Source organism: Delphinapterus leucas, chromosome 9, assembly GCF_059928025.1.
Source record: "Delphinapterus leucas isolate spDelLeu-1000000601 "Yukka" chromosome 9, BTC_Dleu_Yukka2, whole genome shotgun sequence".
Lineage (NCBI taxonomy): Eukaryota > Metazoa > Chordata > Mammalia > Artiodactyla > Monodontidae > Delphinapterus > Delphinapterus leucas.
This window is the reverse complement of record NC_143137.1, coordinates 43,011,758-43,028,505: the sequence shown is the minus strand read 5'-3', so window position 1 is coordinate 43,028,505 and position 16,748 is coordinate 43,011,758.

Here is a 16,748-nt window from a genome sequence, read left to right as displayed (position 1 = left end):
TTTATTGACTGTTTCAGAGAGGGAACCCCCATGCTTGCCAGTAAGGCAGGGCCAGATTCTCAGGGCCCTTATCAGCAAGTCCTACCTCTTTGCTCACTAAGCCCTGGAAAGAGGCATCGCATCCTTCAGGGCAGATCACTTCTGCTCCAACTGTCCCTCAGCCTTCAAGTACCTACCTGCAGACACCAAACGAACCAGGGCTGGCAACTCTGCTCTAATTCCCAGGGCTTTCCTTCCTTATCCCTCGTGTTTCAGGGCATTTGCTCAGAGATCTCGGTCCTCTAGGGTGGTCTTATCTTCCTGCTTCTATAATCGACAAAGAAAGGAGTAAAATATTTGTGGAAACCCCCAACCAGTTGGAATTTGCCTCTAGCAGTATCCCAGTCTTATCAGTGATTTGTGTGTCTGCCTGCGTGGAAAGCTGCGTTTGGGGAAGAGGAAGAAGTTTGAAATTTTCTTTTTCAATGCAGAAACATTAAAAACAAACAAACAAACAAAAAACACAAAGCCCTGCCATGCAGCTAAGTGACAAGAAAGAGCTAAGAACAAGGACCCAAAGAGGAAGACATGAATTTCACCTTTAAATATGAGGCTTAAGCAAACACAAAACAGAAACCCCCTTTGAAAACGGTGTTAGTGAAGAAATAATAAACACATTTACATCACCTATTTATTTATGACTCTAATATTTATTTCACAAAATTATGACCTTTGACTCTGCCTCCATGGGCCCTTGAAGTCCACTGCTGTCTCCACACTGGGCTGGGCCTGCTCACCTGGGCAGCTGCTGAAAATAAGCCTTGAGCTGGCAGCAGGGGAGGCCTGGCTGTGGTACCACACAACCCACCACCCCCGCCCAGCTGAGGCCATGCAGGAGTTTCTCTGTAATTCCCTGCAAGTATCTCTGAATAGGATGAACACAGTCAAACTCTCTGGGAGTCATCTGTCTGGCCATCAGAGGACACTCAAGTTCCTGCAGGGCTCACTGGCATGGACCAGAGGGTGACACGTCATACAATTTGGCGGGAACTTCAATTTAAGGGCCCTGAAGAGACCTGCTGGCAAACAGGGTGGGTGTCCTCCTTCCTTAACACCAAAAAGTTTCTCCTGAAGACGTCCAGCAGCGCTTACGATCGCGGCCTGTGACAATAAGGAGAGAGGAATAAGGTGAGAAAATCAAATTGTCTGGATTGAATGTCACCTTCTGAAAGGTAGAATGAAATACCTAGAGATGAGCATAGGAAGAAGAACACACAGGAAGTGATGAACTTGTTCAGTTCAGCAATCATATGACCGGGGTTTAAATTGAGATTCCTGGCTATCTTTTCCTTTCTGAAAAACATGGGAAAAAACTGGCTTGTTCAGTGAGGGAAAGGCTGATAGAACAGGTTATTATAGTGTGTTGTAGTGACATTAGACCTGGAATATTACATATGGGACTGTACAGTGAAATTAAATGTCATTTCTTTAATAATAATTTTGTTAGGCAGAATAATGGCTCCCTGACTGCCAAGATGTCTACATCCTAATCCCCCAAACCTGTGACCGTCACATTATATGGCAAAAGGGATTTTGCAGATATGATTAAGTTAAGGATTTTGAGATGGAGAGATTATTCTGGATTATCTGGATGGGCCGTTTTTACAGGCGTCCTTATAAAAGGGAAGCAGGAGGGTCAGAGTCAGAGGAGATGTGGTAACGGAAGCAAGGGCCAGGGTCAGAGAGAGATTTGAAGACGCTACACTGACGGCTTTGGCGATGGAGAAAGGAGGCCATGAGCCAAGGGAGGCAGGCAGCGCCTAGAAGCCAGAAGAGGCGAGGAAACAGACTCTTCCCTAGAGTCTGTAGACGGAATGCAGCCCTGCCGATGCTTTGATTTTAGCCCAGGGAAATTGATTTCAGACTTCTGACCTCCAGAATTGTGAGATTATAAATGTGTGCTGTTTTAAGTCACTAAGTCTGTGTGGTAATTTGTTACAGCAGCAGTAGGAAACCAAAACAACAATACAATTGGACTGAGAAACATTAATTGATTGGAAAAATAAAAGGAATTTGGCTCGGGCTGACTCTTAAAGCAGGTCTTGATTTTCTGACTGTGAAGGAAAAAAAAAGGTTTTTGTTTTTATCAGCCCAGTGGGCACTTCTCAGGGGTCATTGTTTGCACAAGATTTTCATGGGACAAAATGAATATCTTGGCCAAGCTTTGCTGACATATCCTTGACTCTTTGTGTAGAATCGACGTTGAGTTTTGTTTTATGACTTGGAAACAAAAACCCATGCATAGCATAATGTTCAGCTTCTCGGGGTCGAACGTCTCCAGGATCCACACAGATGGTGATGATAAAGGCTGAGTTGGACTCAGCACAGATGCCTTGGAGAAGCACAACTCAACCCCATCCATCGCAGTCACCCATTCCTTCCCTCCTGCCCTCTGCCTCCACAGGCCTGAATAAAAGTGGCCTTCAGCTACCAGAGAGGTGAAATGGGGCCCGATTCTTCTCTCAGAGAGAACCCCTCCACCTGAAAAATGTTCTCCATCATTCAGAACACATGTCTCGATCACATGTTACAAGCTATGATGTGCACTAGCTGCTGGAGAAACTCACAAGAGAAATAAGCCTTAATCCCTGCTCGCTGGAAGCTCCTGTTAGTGAGGCATTTGCAACATGCAGTGCCTTGGACAGCAGCATGCAACTCAGCTGGGAAAGTTATTAAAAATGCAGATTTCTGGACTGTGGCTTGCGAAAACATTGGTCTAGTGCAGTGGTTCTCAACTGGAATTGATTTTGTCCCCCAGGGACATTTGGCAGTGTCTGGAGACGTTCCTGTTTATAACAACCAGGGGATGAAGGGAGATACTGGCATCTAGTGAATAGAGGCCAGGGATGTTGCTAAACATCCTACGATGCACACGATGGCCTCCTGAAACAAAGACTTATCTGACTCAAAACATCAATAATGCCAAAGTTGAAAAGCCATAGTCTAGTGGGTAAGTCTCACAACCTCCCACACAAATTATTATGCCATGTGGTGTATACATATATGCCTATGTAGTGTGTGTGTATCTATATATACCTTTCTCTTTCTCTCTCTCTCCCGTCGTAGTGGGCTTATCACCCACTATAATTTGCAGGTGACATCTCTGCCTTTGTCCACTCTACTTCTGCTCCCTCAGCCTCACAGCTCTCCTGCTGCCTCTCTTCTGCTTGGATTTCCTATTCTGCACTGGCCAAGAACCAAGTCCTTTACCCCTGGAGTAATTGTCATGCTCCGCAACTTTACCAAAATAAATTGCCAGGTTGAAGAGGGGCATGGATAAGGACATCCATTTCTTTGGGGAAAGATTTTTGACCTAACCTGTAATTCAGAGTTGGTGCTCTGCTCACAAGTCAGCTCTATACCACTGGCTATTATGATGTAAGAGTTATGGGTCACACATGAACTCTTTGCACCCAAGATGTATTTCTCCCCTACACTAACCCCTCCAGTTTTTCTCTCCCACTTTCCCCATGTTTATCTAGAATCAATGGAGAAGTCCATTTTCTTCAAGCAATTGCACATTGGGAAAAAAAAACTGCTCCAGAATGTGGTTGAGTGTAGCTGATTGGTTGTAACCGGTTAGCAATGCACTGCTGTGCTTCCCCCCGCCTCCCGTTAGGGGCCCACACTCTGTTTCCCGGTCAAGGGATGAGTGCCATGTCACATGCTACAGAAAGGTTTCCAGCCCCCAATTCTCAGCAGCCCTCAGGGGTGGGAGAAGCATCCTGCATGCACATGGCTGTGGTTTTATCATCTTGCACTCATCACTATATTCAGGAAGATAGATTTTTTTTATTATTATTATGCAACAGAACTCTTGCTCTAGGGTAAACTTTGACACAGAGCAATTGTGTTCTTGACTAAATCAGCTAAAACAAAAATAAGAAAATAGACCTGGAACAAGTTTCATGTTTTTCTTTTAAAAACAGCTACTTTTGGAGAAGCACTCACATATGTAATTAGAACAAAGGACCACTTCTAAAGAACAAACTTGCCTTCTCAAGGAATGGCAAATGGTGAAAATTGTAACTCACCAGTATGGTGGAAGTTCCTAGCTTGCCTTTTCTTGTTGACCAGATGGGAATAGGCATTAGTCCCTATGCATTTTAACCATTTAGAAATTTTCAAACATTTGACAAAAATACATGGAATACTAGGAATCCTACCAGCTTTACAAATTGAAGTTGAGTGTTGCTTTTTGAAGTATCAGCACCAACATTTAATTGGTACCCAAAATATTCAAAACCCAAGGAGATACAAAGGTAAGGGGATGCAGACAGACCTGAATTCTGCCTTCTGATCAGCACCCTGTAGTTAAAGTGCTCTGAAAAATTCATCTGGATTCTGGAGCTCATTCTGTGTGGCGGCTCTTCCTTTCATTCAACGAATTTTTACTGAGATGCTTCCTTGAGCCCATTACTCTCCTTTTTTTTTTTTTTTTTTTTTTTTTTTTTTTTGCGGTACACAGGCCTCTCACTGTTGTGGCCTCTTGCGTTGCGGAGCGCAGGCTCAGCGGCCATGGCTCACGGGCCCAGCCGCTCCGTGGCATGTGGGATCTTCCCGGACCGGGGCACGAACTCGTGTCCCCTGCATCGGCAGGCGGACTCTCAACCACTGCGCCACCAGGGAAGCCCCCATTACTCTCTTGAAGGATATTAGGTTCAAAGGACTGGTTCCTCCCCATACCATCATCTAGCTTAGAGGCAAAACCAGTGTTGTCTCTCAGGGTTAAACGTTTATGTATGTGTCAAAAATACAGGAATACAGATGAGAAAAGAAGAGGTATGGGAAGATGGAGGAGGTTACTGGGAATTGAAGGCATCTAGAAGACTTCACAGATGAGAAGAGGTGTGAAATAGACCTTGAGTGAAGCCCGATTTCCATAGGGGTTAATGATGGGGGGAGAGAGGGAAAGAGGCATGTAGAAAGAAGATAGAAGGCATAAGATGTTCTTGGGGACAGGAAAGAAACAAGATACACAGGAACCCTCTCTCTGTGTTGGTGTTGGGAGGAAAGGAGATGAGAGAGAAGATTATGGGGTATCTTGACAAAGTAGCCTAACTGCAGTAACAAAGAACTAACGCATCTGCGTGTTTTAACAAAATAAAATTTATTTCTTGCTCATTTAACAGTTCCTTGCGTGTGTTTAGTGGGTAGATTTCCACATGGTGACTCAGAGAAGCAGGCTCTTTCACTTTGTTGCAAGGTTCTTGCTGTTCTCACCATTCAGCTGGCTCTCCTTCCAGTAGGGAGAGAAAGTGAGAGCGTGGTGCTTTGAATGGGAGAGATTTTTATGGGTCAGGCCTGGAAGTGTTCTACATTATTTTCATCTACCTCCCATTGACCACCACTAGCTGCAAGGGAGTCTGAGGAATGTAGATGGGCTCTGTGTCAGGAGAAAAAGGATTCTACACACACATACTCACTTCTACATTGACTTTTAGCTTAAGTGGGCTGAACTTCCTCCTGAATGCAGTGGTAAGTCATCCCCCACCTTAGCATGGGGGCACGCTCCATAAAGAATGATTTTTGTATGTTATATTCACTGCTGTATCCCCAACATATGGTAGACCTTGAATAAGTCTTTGATCAAAGAATGAAACAGTGGTTGGATGCTGGAAAGGAGTCTTGGAGATATTGAACCTCCCAGGATGGTTTAGTGCAAGAGAGTTGAGGCAGGGAAGCCAATTAGAAAGCGATGGCGATAATCTGATAGAGCCTGAGTTAGTGCGGTTACAATAGGAATTAGTACATTTTTAGAACCAGACATATTTATTTCTGCTATTTTAACTTTCTTAGTTTACAGCAGAGCCCCAGCTTATAGTTTAACCAGAGTCCCTGCTGAGTTGAAATCACAGAAGCAGGTTGTGAGCCGAAAGGGCCTGGGACTTTCTTTGGAGGTATTAATTGGAATGCAGCCTTGGGACTTGGGCTATGCTACAATACTGCAACCCAAACAAAATAAAACCTGACCAAACCAGCAAACCCAGATTGGAGTTCAAGTTACTTTAACAGACCCTTGGGAAACACAAACTGCAGTTGTATTATGTATGCAAAATTCTCTCTTTGACCTTATTGTAAGGAAAATTACTGGAGTACACACAGTCTTTGGCCAGCTTTCCATTGTGTTGGACAAGTTAACGGCTATGCAGTTATGCAATATTTTTCTTAAATTTTCATTTTAAAATATGCTTGAAAAATAGATGCTTATCCAACAAGAACAGAGAATATCCATGAAAAGAATACGTTCTCTGTGCACCTAAGAGAAGCTGACACCCAGGCAACTTCGTGTGGCCCAAGGCTTCATGATTTTAGGAAGTTGCTGGCAGATGAACTTCTTTGAAGTTAAAAGCTAAAGAGAGCATTCTGTCCTCCCTCTAGATTTGACTTTTGTGGTTTATGTATAAGCTGGGGCAGACCTCACAGTATGACCTAGACTCAGGTTATGCGCCTCTGAAGTCTGGTGAAAGGCCAGACTTCAGGATTATGCAGAGTTGAGTGAGGAACCTCACTGAGAACAGCCAGGGATTCCTAGGAGAGTTTTAGCGATTCTTGCTGATCTGGAAATAATGTAAAAACAACAGAAGAGCTTTTTGTGGTATTTTCGTGTGTTTTCTATTGGTTTGGGGAAGAAGCCAACATTAAAGTGGCTTAAAAATAATAAATATTTAAAAAGACATAACGTGCCCTACCCTTTTCATCCATTCCTACCAAAAAATAAACTATCATAATGAAAATGGCAAGAACAGGAAGGGAAAGCAGAAACAACAGGCGACAGTAGTATGCTAGGATGGGAAGGATCCAGACGGCTAATGCCTGGTGTCAATACAGAAAGTGCTGGGGAAGGTGTGAGGAAACGCCACGAGGGAATCTTTCCCTTGCGAGGCCCAGGACTCTTTGAAGCGTGAGCTCCTCATTTCCTGAGGTCTCTCGAGATAGAAATTCCAGGCTTGAGACAATGGGTACTTTTTAGGGTCTACTAGTTTGGTTTCTAGCTCAAATCCTAGAGAAGCCAATTCATTGAAATTCCATTTGCCTAGTGATCTATCTACCAAACTTACTGCTTTTTCTAAAGAAAAAAACCTTAATTATTCCCAAATTTGATAGCAATTCGTAGTGCACAGGATAGTTTTCACACGAGCCTTGCAGAGTTATTGGATGTAAATTGACTGGAAAGCACTTTTTTTTTTTTTTCTGCTCCAGCTTTCTGAAGATTCAGTTACAAGTTGCTGAGGCTGGAAAAACAGGGGTCCCTGCTGAGGGATAGGGAAGGGGGAGTTGGTATGCTCATCTTCACATCCTGGAGAGGCGAGAGATGCTGACGGGCAGAGAAGGAGGGATGCTGAGGAAGAGAAGAAAGGAATGGGTGTCAGAGGTGATAGATGCTGGAGGACAGAAAGGGTCAAGGATGAGGGGCAGGGAAAGATTTGAAGGCTCTAGAACATCTTCCAAGGCTGCTAAAGCTCTGCCAGCCCTTCTAATATCGATAATCATAAACCTTCTACTTACTTAATCGACACAGGATTGGTTAGCTGGGCGACTTCAGTGGAATGGTTCTTCCGAACATTGGCTTTCAGTGTATCCATTTTCAGCAGATTGGCTAACTTCCCCAAATCCGAGCCTTGCTGAGCCACTCTAGCAACACCTTTAAGGTGTGGCCAAAAGGGAAGCCTTCATGGAGGAAGCTGTCAGCAGGACAGAAGAGGACACATCTCAGTAAAACCCCAATAGTTGCTTTGTTGCATTGGGCTTGGAAAGAGAGCCCACCTTGTTTGGGTTTGCCCGAGACTTCCCTGGTTTTAGTATTGAAAGCCTCAAATCTCAGGCAAACTGAGATGGTTGGCTGGTCTTAAGAGGGGAAAAGGTAAAGAAAGGTGGTGGTGACTGGGGAGAGGTGATACTGTAGCCGTCTCTTTAGGGGTGGTCGGTCTTCTCATGGGTATCATTCATGGGGCTTACAGGGAAGATCAAAGGATGCCTGGGGACAATTGCACAGATCTGAGCAGTCACCCCAGCGACCCAGCACCAGGAAAGGCCTAGGTTTGTTCCACATATCTTGGTTAGACAATATATATATGCAAGTACTTTTCTAAATGTGCTTTTTTCTCTTTCTCTTTTCTTCAGGGAGGCAGGACACAGTGCGTGAGAGAAGTCTGTCCCATTCTCTCCTGTCCTCAGCACCTTAGCCACATTCCCCCAGGACAGTGCTGCCCCAAATGTTTGGGTGAGTGACTGTTTGCAGGTCAAAGAACAATGTAATTTATTCTTGGAGTTTCTGCTGAGAGTCGTCATCCACTTTGTTATCTTGAGGTTCTCAAATTGTGCTATTTCGTGGCTTCTTAGAGACAATGCCTTCTTCTGATTACCCGAGTGTAAGGTGTGTACAGAGTTTGTCTCTCTTCTGGGCCTCCACAGAGCTTTCTTTTCTCTTGTCTTCCCATGTATCTGTAAACCCGGTACACTGGACAACCTGGGATAATAGCCCCTTGTGGGGAGAACAGTATTGGGAAACCATCTTTAACTGGGCATCTGACACTCAGTAGCAATATATTTTAAAGGCGTGTGAAGTAAACGCACATGGAGGAATATAGTGTAATTGGGTTGGCCAAAAAGTTCGTTTGGTTTTTTCCATATGATGGCTCTAGTAGTGCTTAGTTGTCTTTAACTTCATTCAAAAAATTTTGTTAGATTGTATTGTGACAGCTGTCATATCAGCGTGCTTTAAAATAAAAAAACCTTATCAAAATTGGTGAATTTTTGTATAGCCATTTTAATATTGAAGATGGGAGAAAAAAAGCAACATTTTTGGCATATTATGCTTTATTATTTCAAAAAAGGTAAAAACACAACTGAAACGCAAAAAAAGATTTGTGCAGTGTATGGAGAAAGTGCTGTAACATGAACGTGTCAAAAGTGGTTTGCGAAGTTTTGTGCTGGAGATGTCTTGCTGGACGATGGGTAGACCAGTTGAAGTTGATAGCGATCAAACTGAGAAATTGAGAACAATCAATGTTATACCATGCGGGAGATAGACGACATACTCAAAATATCCAAATCAAGCGCTGAAAATCATTTGCACCAGCTTGGTTATGTTCATCGCTTTGATGTTTGTGTTCCACATAAGGTAGGTGAAAAAAACCTTCTTGACTGTGTTTCCGCATGCGATTCTCTACTTAAATGTAACGAAAATGCTCCATTTTTAAAACAAATTGTGACGGGCAATGAAAAGTGGATACTGTACAATAATGTGGGATGGAAGAGATCGTGGGGCAAGCGAAATGAACCACCACCAACCACACCAAAGGCTGGTTTTCATCCAAAGAAGGTGATGAAGGTTATGTATATGGTGAGATTGGAAGGGAGTGCTCTATTATGAGCTCCTTCCGGAAAACCCAACGATTAATTCCAACAAGTACTACTCCCAGTTAGACCAACTGAAAGCAGCACTCGGCGAAAAGCGTCTGGAATTAGTCAACAGAAAATGCATAACCTTCCATCAGGATAACGCAAGACCGCATGTTTCTTTGATGACCAGGCAAAAACTGTTACAGCTTGGCTGGGACGTTCTGATTCATCCACTGTATTCACCAGACATTGCATCTTCAGATTTCCATTTATTTCAGTCTTTACAAAATTCCCTTAATGGAAAAAATTTCAGTTCCCTGGAAGACACCTGGAACAGTTCTTTGCTCAAAAAGATAAAAAGTTTTGGGAAGATGGAATTATGAAGTTGCCTGAAAAATGGCAGAAGGTAGTGGAACAAAATGGTGAATATGTTGTTGAATAAAGTTCTTGGTGGAAGAGCTTCCCTGGTGGCGCAGTGGTTGAGAGTCCGCCTGCCGATGCAGGGGACAGGGGTTCGTGCCCTGGTCCGGGAGGATCCCACATGCCATGGAGTGGCTGGGCCCATGAGCCGTGGCCACTGAGCCTGCGCGTCTGGAACCTGTGCTCCGCAACGGGAGAGGCCACAACAGTGAGAGGCCCGCGTACCGCAAAAAAAGATAAATAAATTTAAAAAAATAAAGTTCTTGGTGAAAATGAAGAACGTGTCTTTTATTTTTACTTAAAAAGTGAAGGAACTTTTTGGCCAACCCAGTACTTTTAGAGGCAAAAACAAGCAGGAGGGTAACATGCCAAAAACGAGAGGTTTGGAAGGGAATAATGATTAATAGTCAATAAAAAAGGAGGATTAGCTATTTCTTTTTGAGCAATTGCTATGTGCTAGGCACCATGTGAAAACACTGTATATACTTCTTCTCATTTAGTTTTCTCAAGAGGCTGTGACATACAGGTGCTAAGTATAGAATTCTGATGTGTAATGTAGGTGCCATTCTTAGTTTTATTGTACTGAGAAGCAAGTAGATTCCTAGAAGGTAGCACAGCTAGTGAGCTATGAAGTTGACACCTGAACATGAGTCTCTGTGATTCTTGAGCCCACAGTTACTTTAACCTGCTGCCACTCATCTTCCCTGGTGACATGGAGAGCAGCACGAACGTTACCAACTGAGAGGAGACAACCCATGATGGAGAGGCTCTAGAGCATGAGACTCTTTGGCTTTTGTTTAAACTTTATGTCAGCTTCTTCCATGTGATCCTTAGGTCCCTGAGTTAGTTGAGGTCAGACTCTTTAAGAGTCAAATAAAAGTAGCTTGATCCATCACCTGAATACAATAGAATATCCAGCATCCCCACCAGAATCTCCAGGGATCCTTGGGGGATGGCTTATATTTTCTCTAGTCACCACTGGCTTTGTGTTTCAGCTTCTGCTGTTTTCTCTGTCTTTGTACCCTTTCTCTTTCCTCTATTCTCTGCTCCCCCTCCCCCTTCCCTCCTCCTCTTCCTTCTTCTTCTTCAACATCATTTTGTCCTTTCAGGGACAGCCCCCCTCTAGTCTTTTCACATTATCGTTCTATTGAGTCGGGGCTTGCATAGCAGATTTCACTGAAGGTTTACCGTCAATGGAGATGATTACTTTTCAGGGAAGCACAGTGAATAACATAAAATGAACTATTAAGCTCCCTTTGTTCTTAAAAGGTCTTAGATATTTTGCCTTCAGGAAAATTTCACTGTTTCCCTCTTTTGTTTGGGCTCCAGTCTCCTTTCCTTACTGTCCATACTTTTTCCTTGAATATCTGTCTTTTCTTTTATAGCTTGCCTTCCCCAGTTCCAAAACATCTGCTGATTTATTTTCCTCCTTCCCAGCTTATCATGGCCATACCTTGAAGCCTTATCTTTCTACAACCAAATTGGCAAATAAAAGTATCTTGTTAAACTAAGGCAGATTTCTCCTCTTTGTAGGATTCTGCTGCTAATTCTTCATCTAACAATGTTTGCCTTCCTGCTGTGTACACACACACACACACACACACACACACACACACACACCCCTACTTTTAAAGTAAATACAAAGGTATTCTAAGAACAAAGCAGAATTGTTTAGACATGGCTGACTAAAGGCATGTCCACTGATTTGTGTGCTTCTTGGGTTGCCAGCGTGTTCTTGTGCCCCTGGGATAGAATCAGCCAGTTCGCTGTTGTTGAAATTCTCATGCTGTGGGTCATGGTGGAAGCAGTGTCCTGTCTAAGTGGGAAAGTCATCAAAGAGGAGGTGTCGTTTGGGGCCTGGCCTTGAAGATAAGTAGGCTTGATTGATGCTTTGAAGCTGGTATCGTGGATATTCTGAGTCAAGTCAGAGGTTTCTCACATGAACAATGGCTGTTGTATTGAATGCAGATTTTTCTAAGGAACGTCAAGTCTTAGGAAACTTGAAAGTCATAATTCTTCCAAATGAGACCTTTTACAGTTGGGCTAAGCCCCTGCAGAACAATGTGGAAATGGCTTAAATTAGGCTATGCATGGAGTCTCTGAACCATTCTTTTGAATGTTTTATCTTATTTTGAGCCATGATGACTTTGGGATTAAAGTAAGATTGTATGTTTTTTGAAAGTAAAAAGAAACATACCCACACAACAGAAGACAGAAAGGAAAAAAAAGGAAACACAGGGATGCTTACTAGATGCATCTTAGACTAATTAGACTTTTGGCTTGTTGGGCACTGATTTGCTGTTCAATTCTCCCTTGACCAAGATTCATTCACACAACATACCTCTGCCTTTTGTATGACAACATTCTTTTCCTGTCTTTTCTCATTTTCAACGAGAGCCTCAGCAGAGGTTTGTGTACACAGAGTACCCAGTGCACCTCTTATTTATTTATTTGTTTTTGGCTGCGCTGAGCCGCATGCGGGATCTGAGTTCCCTGACCAGGGACTGAACCCGTGCGTGCTCCCTGCAGTGGAAATGTGGAGTCTTAACCACTGGACCGCTGGGGAAGTCCCCCAGTGCACCTCGTAGGGTGACACAGCCCGGGACCATATTTGAATTATACCACCTCTAGTAATGATAACACTTATCACCTGCCAGCTATTGGGTGTTTAATGAGTACCAGGCTCCGTGCTAAGAGCCTTACACCAATATTCTTAGGTAAAATTTACATTTTCTAGAGGGATAATTCAAGCCATTGGTCACATTTGTTCAGGGGGATAAACTCATTGAAGGGTCTTTTTGTTCAGCAGTCTACTGATGTATCAATCCACCAGTCCAGCCATCTATAAAAGATAGGAAAAAGGCAAACCAGGTTATCACAATTTGAAAAAAATACTCAATTGAAGCAGAGCTATTTTTAATTCTTAAAAGACAGCAATATCTCTCTGATGTGAACAATTCTAATTCTGAGAATAGCATTTAGCATGTGCTTATAGGTATTTCAGCGTTTCATTGGGCCTCCTAATAAATAGAGATTGCTTTTAACCTTTTTACAGGAAGAGTGTGGGTATAAATCTGATGAGTGATGATTAATCTTTGACTTCTCAACTTAGTCCTTAATTGAAGTAATATTTCAGGGATGTTTTATGTGATCCAAGGAGTAGAGACTCAAATACTGAAAGAAAGGAGGATGTTGGATTGTACCCTTTATTCGGGGTTGCTTTTTTGGTCCTTTGGGTCCCCAATCAAATCCTCACATCAGGGAAAACCAAGGTAATTCTACAAGCGGTGTGATGCCTGTGGAAGGTTGGACCCTGGGGGAGTTGGAGTCTGCCTCTCTGTGCTCTTTGAGTTAGCGTCACCCTTCATGCCAATGGACTTATCATTTCTTCAACTGAGATGCTATCTCATTAGTTCTTTTTCCCCATCCTAGTCCTTCCTGGGATATCTTGACTTCTCCTGCCTCTTCCCTGCCAATACCCACTTTCTGGATAATTTTACTTATTCTTTCAGATACAGCTCAGGCATCACATCCTCCAAGAAGTCTTCTTTCCCTCCCTGTCCCCACAGTTCCCAGATTGGCTTCTTTCCAGAGCTGACCATCTTGCTGTATTGAAATCATCTTTTGTGGGTGTATTTCCCCAGTAGACTGAGCTCTGTCAGGATAGGATGTCTTAGTCATCCTGCTTCACTATGATGAACTCGTAATAAAGATTTGTTGAACTAAAAGGATTCAGTGTGGAATCAGAGTCTCTTTCGCAAAAACTGTCTAAAGTCATGATTCCTGGGGATCCCCTGGGAACGTCTGACCCAAGGCTCTGTTTTTGTGCAGCAGAATAGCTGGTCTTGTGAGAATGTTTAACACTTCTGTGATGTAATTGCTGATGATGAAGTGGGACATACCTGGCTTCTGTCTTGCTAACGCTATGCCATTGCTTCCCTCTAGGTCAGAGGAAAGTATTTGACCTCCCGTTTGGAAGCTGCCTCTTTCGCAGTGATGTTTATGACAATGGATCCTCTTTTCTCTATGATAACTGCACTGCATGTACCTGCAGGGTAAGGTGGTTCTGAGGGGCTGTGGTCCAACACTGATAGCATTTTTGGTTTTTAGTGTTAACATAGCCAAACATGATAATGTGTTATTTATGGGAAGGAGGCATTATTGATGTCACTTTATGACTAAAATCTTACTTCAAGGTCACAAGAATGTTCAAACATAGGACCCAAATTACAACTCACTGTCATCTTCCCAAGACCAGTAAGTTAGCTCCTGGTGGTGAGAATTAAACTCTTAGCGGCTGTCCTTCCTGAAGGACTTTCTAAAAAAATCAGACAAATGCACGTGGCAATGTTCTCTGGCTCTAGTTATTCAAGATGAATTCTCTGATGCACCTGGCAATAAAAATGGCTTTAATCACATTCAAGAGAAAAAGGCATGGATTCACAGTTTATCATAAAAATAAACCTGGTAGCTCGGGAAGAGAGTATTTATGTGTTGTTCATTGTACCATTTCTTACTTGAGTCATTGCACACTTTTCTCAAAAGGCAACCACAAGTCTAGTGACTGGTAAAGAAAGAATTCCACAGCTTCAGAAATTTAAAGGGATACATATCACACGTTTCTAGACTATGTTTATGTGGTGATTTATTTCTGAAACCGAGAAAATCATTTATATGGAGGACTTTAGGATCATTCATTAGTGAGTTAACCCAAACATCTATGTGACACGAGTTTAGGATAATACATTTTGGTGGTGATAGTTGCTGTTTTGTTTTTAATAGCCAGAGGGCTATAGAGGGAAAGAGGAGCTTTTCTCAATGTCAACTATGAGTCAGTAGCTGGGATTAGAGTTCAGAAGTTCCTGGTTACCTGAGGCATGCTTTGTTAAGTAGCATGCACTTCTTCAGGGAGGTGGCCCAGTAAGGTCTGAACTGTCTGTTCCCTGGCACTGAACAGTGAGTAATTCTGAAGCCCGGGACTACCTTCCTGAGGCTCCGTCCTCTCCTCTGTGGTTTGTATTATCCTGTGCTAAACATATAGTCACTCCTTCCGCCTTGGCCTCCATCCTCAGGACTTCTCTTTCTCTCCAGGAATTTCACAGGTTATAGCTTCCTCTTGGGGATACTGAGCCTTTGATGAAACACATCACATTTCCAATTCTCTTGATTACAGGAAAGCCAGGCATCCCAGGAATGGAAATTAGTTATGCTTGCAATATTTTGGGTCTCATTCTATTTTTTGTCTTTTTTTTTTTTGCAGACAAATTTTTTTAAAATAAATTCATTATTTGTTTAGTTTTGGGTCTTTGTTGCTGTGCGTGGGCTTTCTCTAGTTGCAGCAAGCAGAGGCTACTCTTTGTTGCGGTGCACGGGCTTCTCATTGCGGCGGCTTCTCTTCTTGCGGAGCACGGGCTCTAGGTACGTGGGCTTCGGTAGTTGTGGCACGCGGGCTCTAGAGTGCAGGCTCAGTAGTTGTGGCGCACGGACTTAGTTGCTCCACAGAATGTGGGATCTTCCCAGCCCAGGGCTCGAAGCCGTGTCCCCTGTATTGGCAGGTGGATTCTTAACCACTGCACCACACACCAGGGAAGTCCCTTGGGTCTCATTCTTTAAGAGATTCTTTGAGAGATGATTAGGCAATATGTCCCAGTACTCAAAAGAAGTATAACCATTCCTTAAAGATGTTTTTATCAGAGTATGAGTTCATGGTCATTTCTGGTAAATTGGATGCTTGAAGAATCAGGCTGCAATCATTTGGGATGATCAGTATTGTTTTTTATCTATTTAGAGCTTCCCTCTCCGGCATCCCCATCCAATGCCATGACAGGTACAGGAAATAGTTCTCTGAACACAGTATGGTTTCAGGTCTCCATGCCTTCAAATTTAAGGATTCTTCTGCCTGCCGTGTCCTCATCTTCTTTAAATTTGATTAGCAAACTCCTCTTCATCCACAGCAGCCCATCTCAGGTGTCACCTCCTTTAGTGAGGCTTTCCTGACCCACCTAGATTGGTAATTGTTCCATCTTCTCTACTACCCCTACACCTTTACTAGTTCTGTTTACCACATTATACTGCAGTCTTTGTTTAGATGGTTATCTCTCCTCTTCGTGAGTTCCTTGAAGACAGAGCACATCATCCATCTCTGTATTCTCATTGCTTAACCCAGTGCCAGGCAATGATCTAATGGGTACTGTGTGTGTGTTTGTGTGTGTGTGTGGGGGGGGGGTGTGGGTGTGTATTTAATGAAAGTTGGGAAATCTACCATGAAGTATGCATTATTCGAGAGCTAGTGAGTGCCCTTGTTTTTCAAACTTGAAATCAAGACATACAGTTTGACAAAGGATTTTTTTTCCAATTTATGAGTTGACTTATAATAATTTCTATGCGCCAGATACTGTGCCAAGTACTTTACATATTTCATTTAAACTGCACAATAAACCTGAGAAGTAGGTATTATCATCTCCATTTTGAAGATGAGGAATCTGAGGCTCAGGGAGATGGATTTGCACAAGATAACACACAATAAATGAACTGGCATTCTACCCTGGTCTTGTTCAACTCTACATCCTATTCACTATATAATGTGGTTAGAACCTTAAAAATAAAGAATAATAAATGCCTTTTTTTTTGAAGGATCATCTCATTGTCATATTAATTTTAAGTGGATGAGTTAGTGGGAGTATAGTAGATGGTACCAGAAGTGCCTCTTGAAGTCATAGAATTAACGTAGAAGCTATAGAAGTTACATCTGTTGACTTACACAACCTATCTGTATGCCGTGCTCAGAAGTGAGTCATCTCTCCAAGCTTACTAATAGGGTCTATGTTTCGGAGAGGGGTTTAGTCTCTCATTTCCCTGCTGTTGGCTCACACTAACTCAACACTTTGAGGTCATTGCCCATCTACCCTGGGACACTTCTTTCTTCCATCTTGTCTTCTGATAAG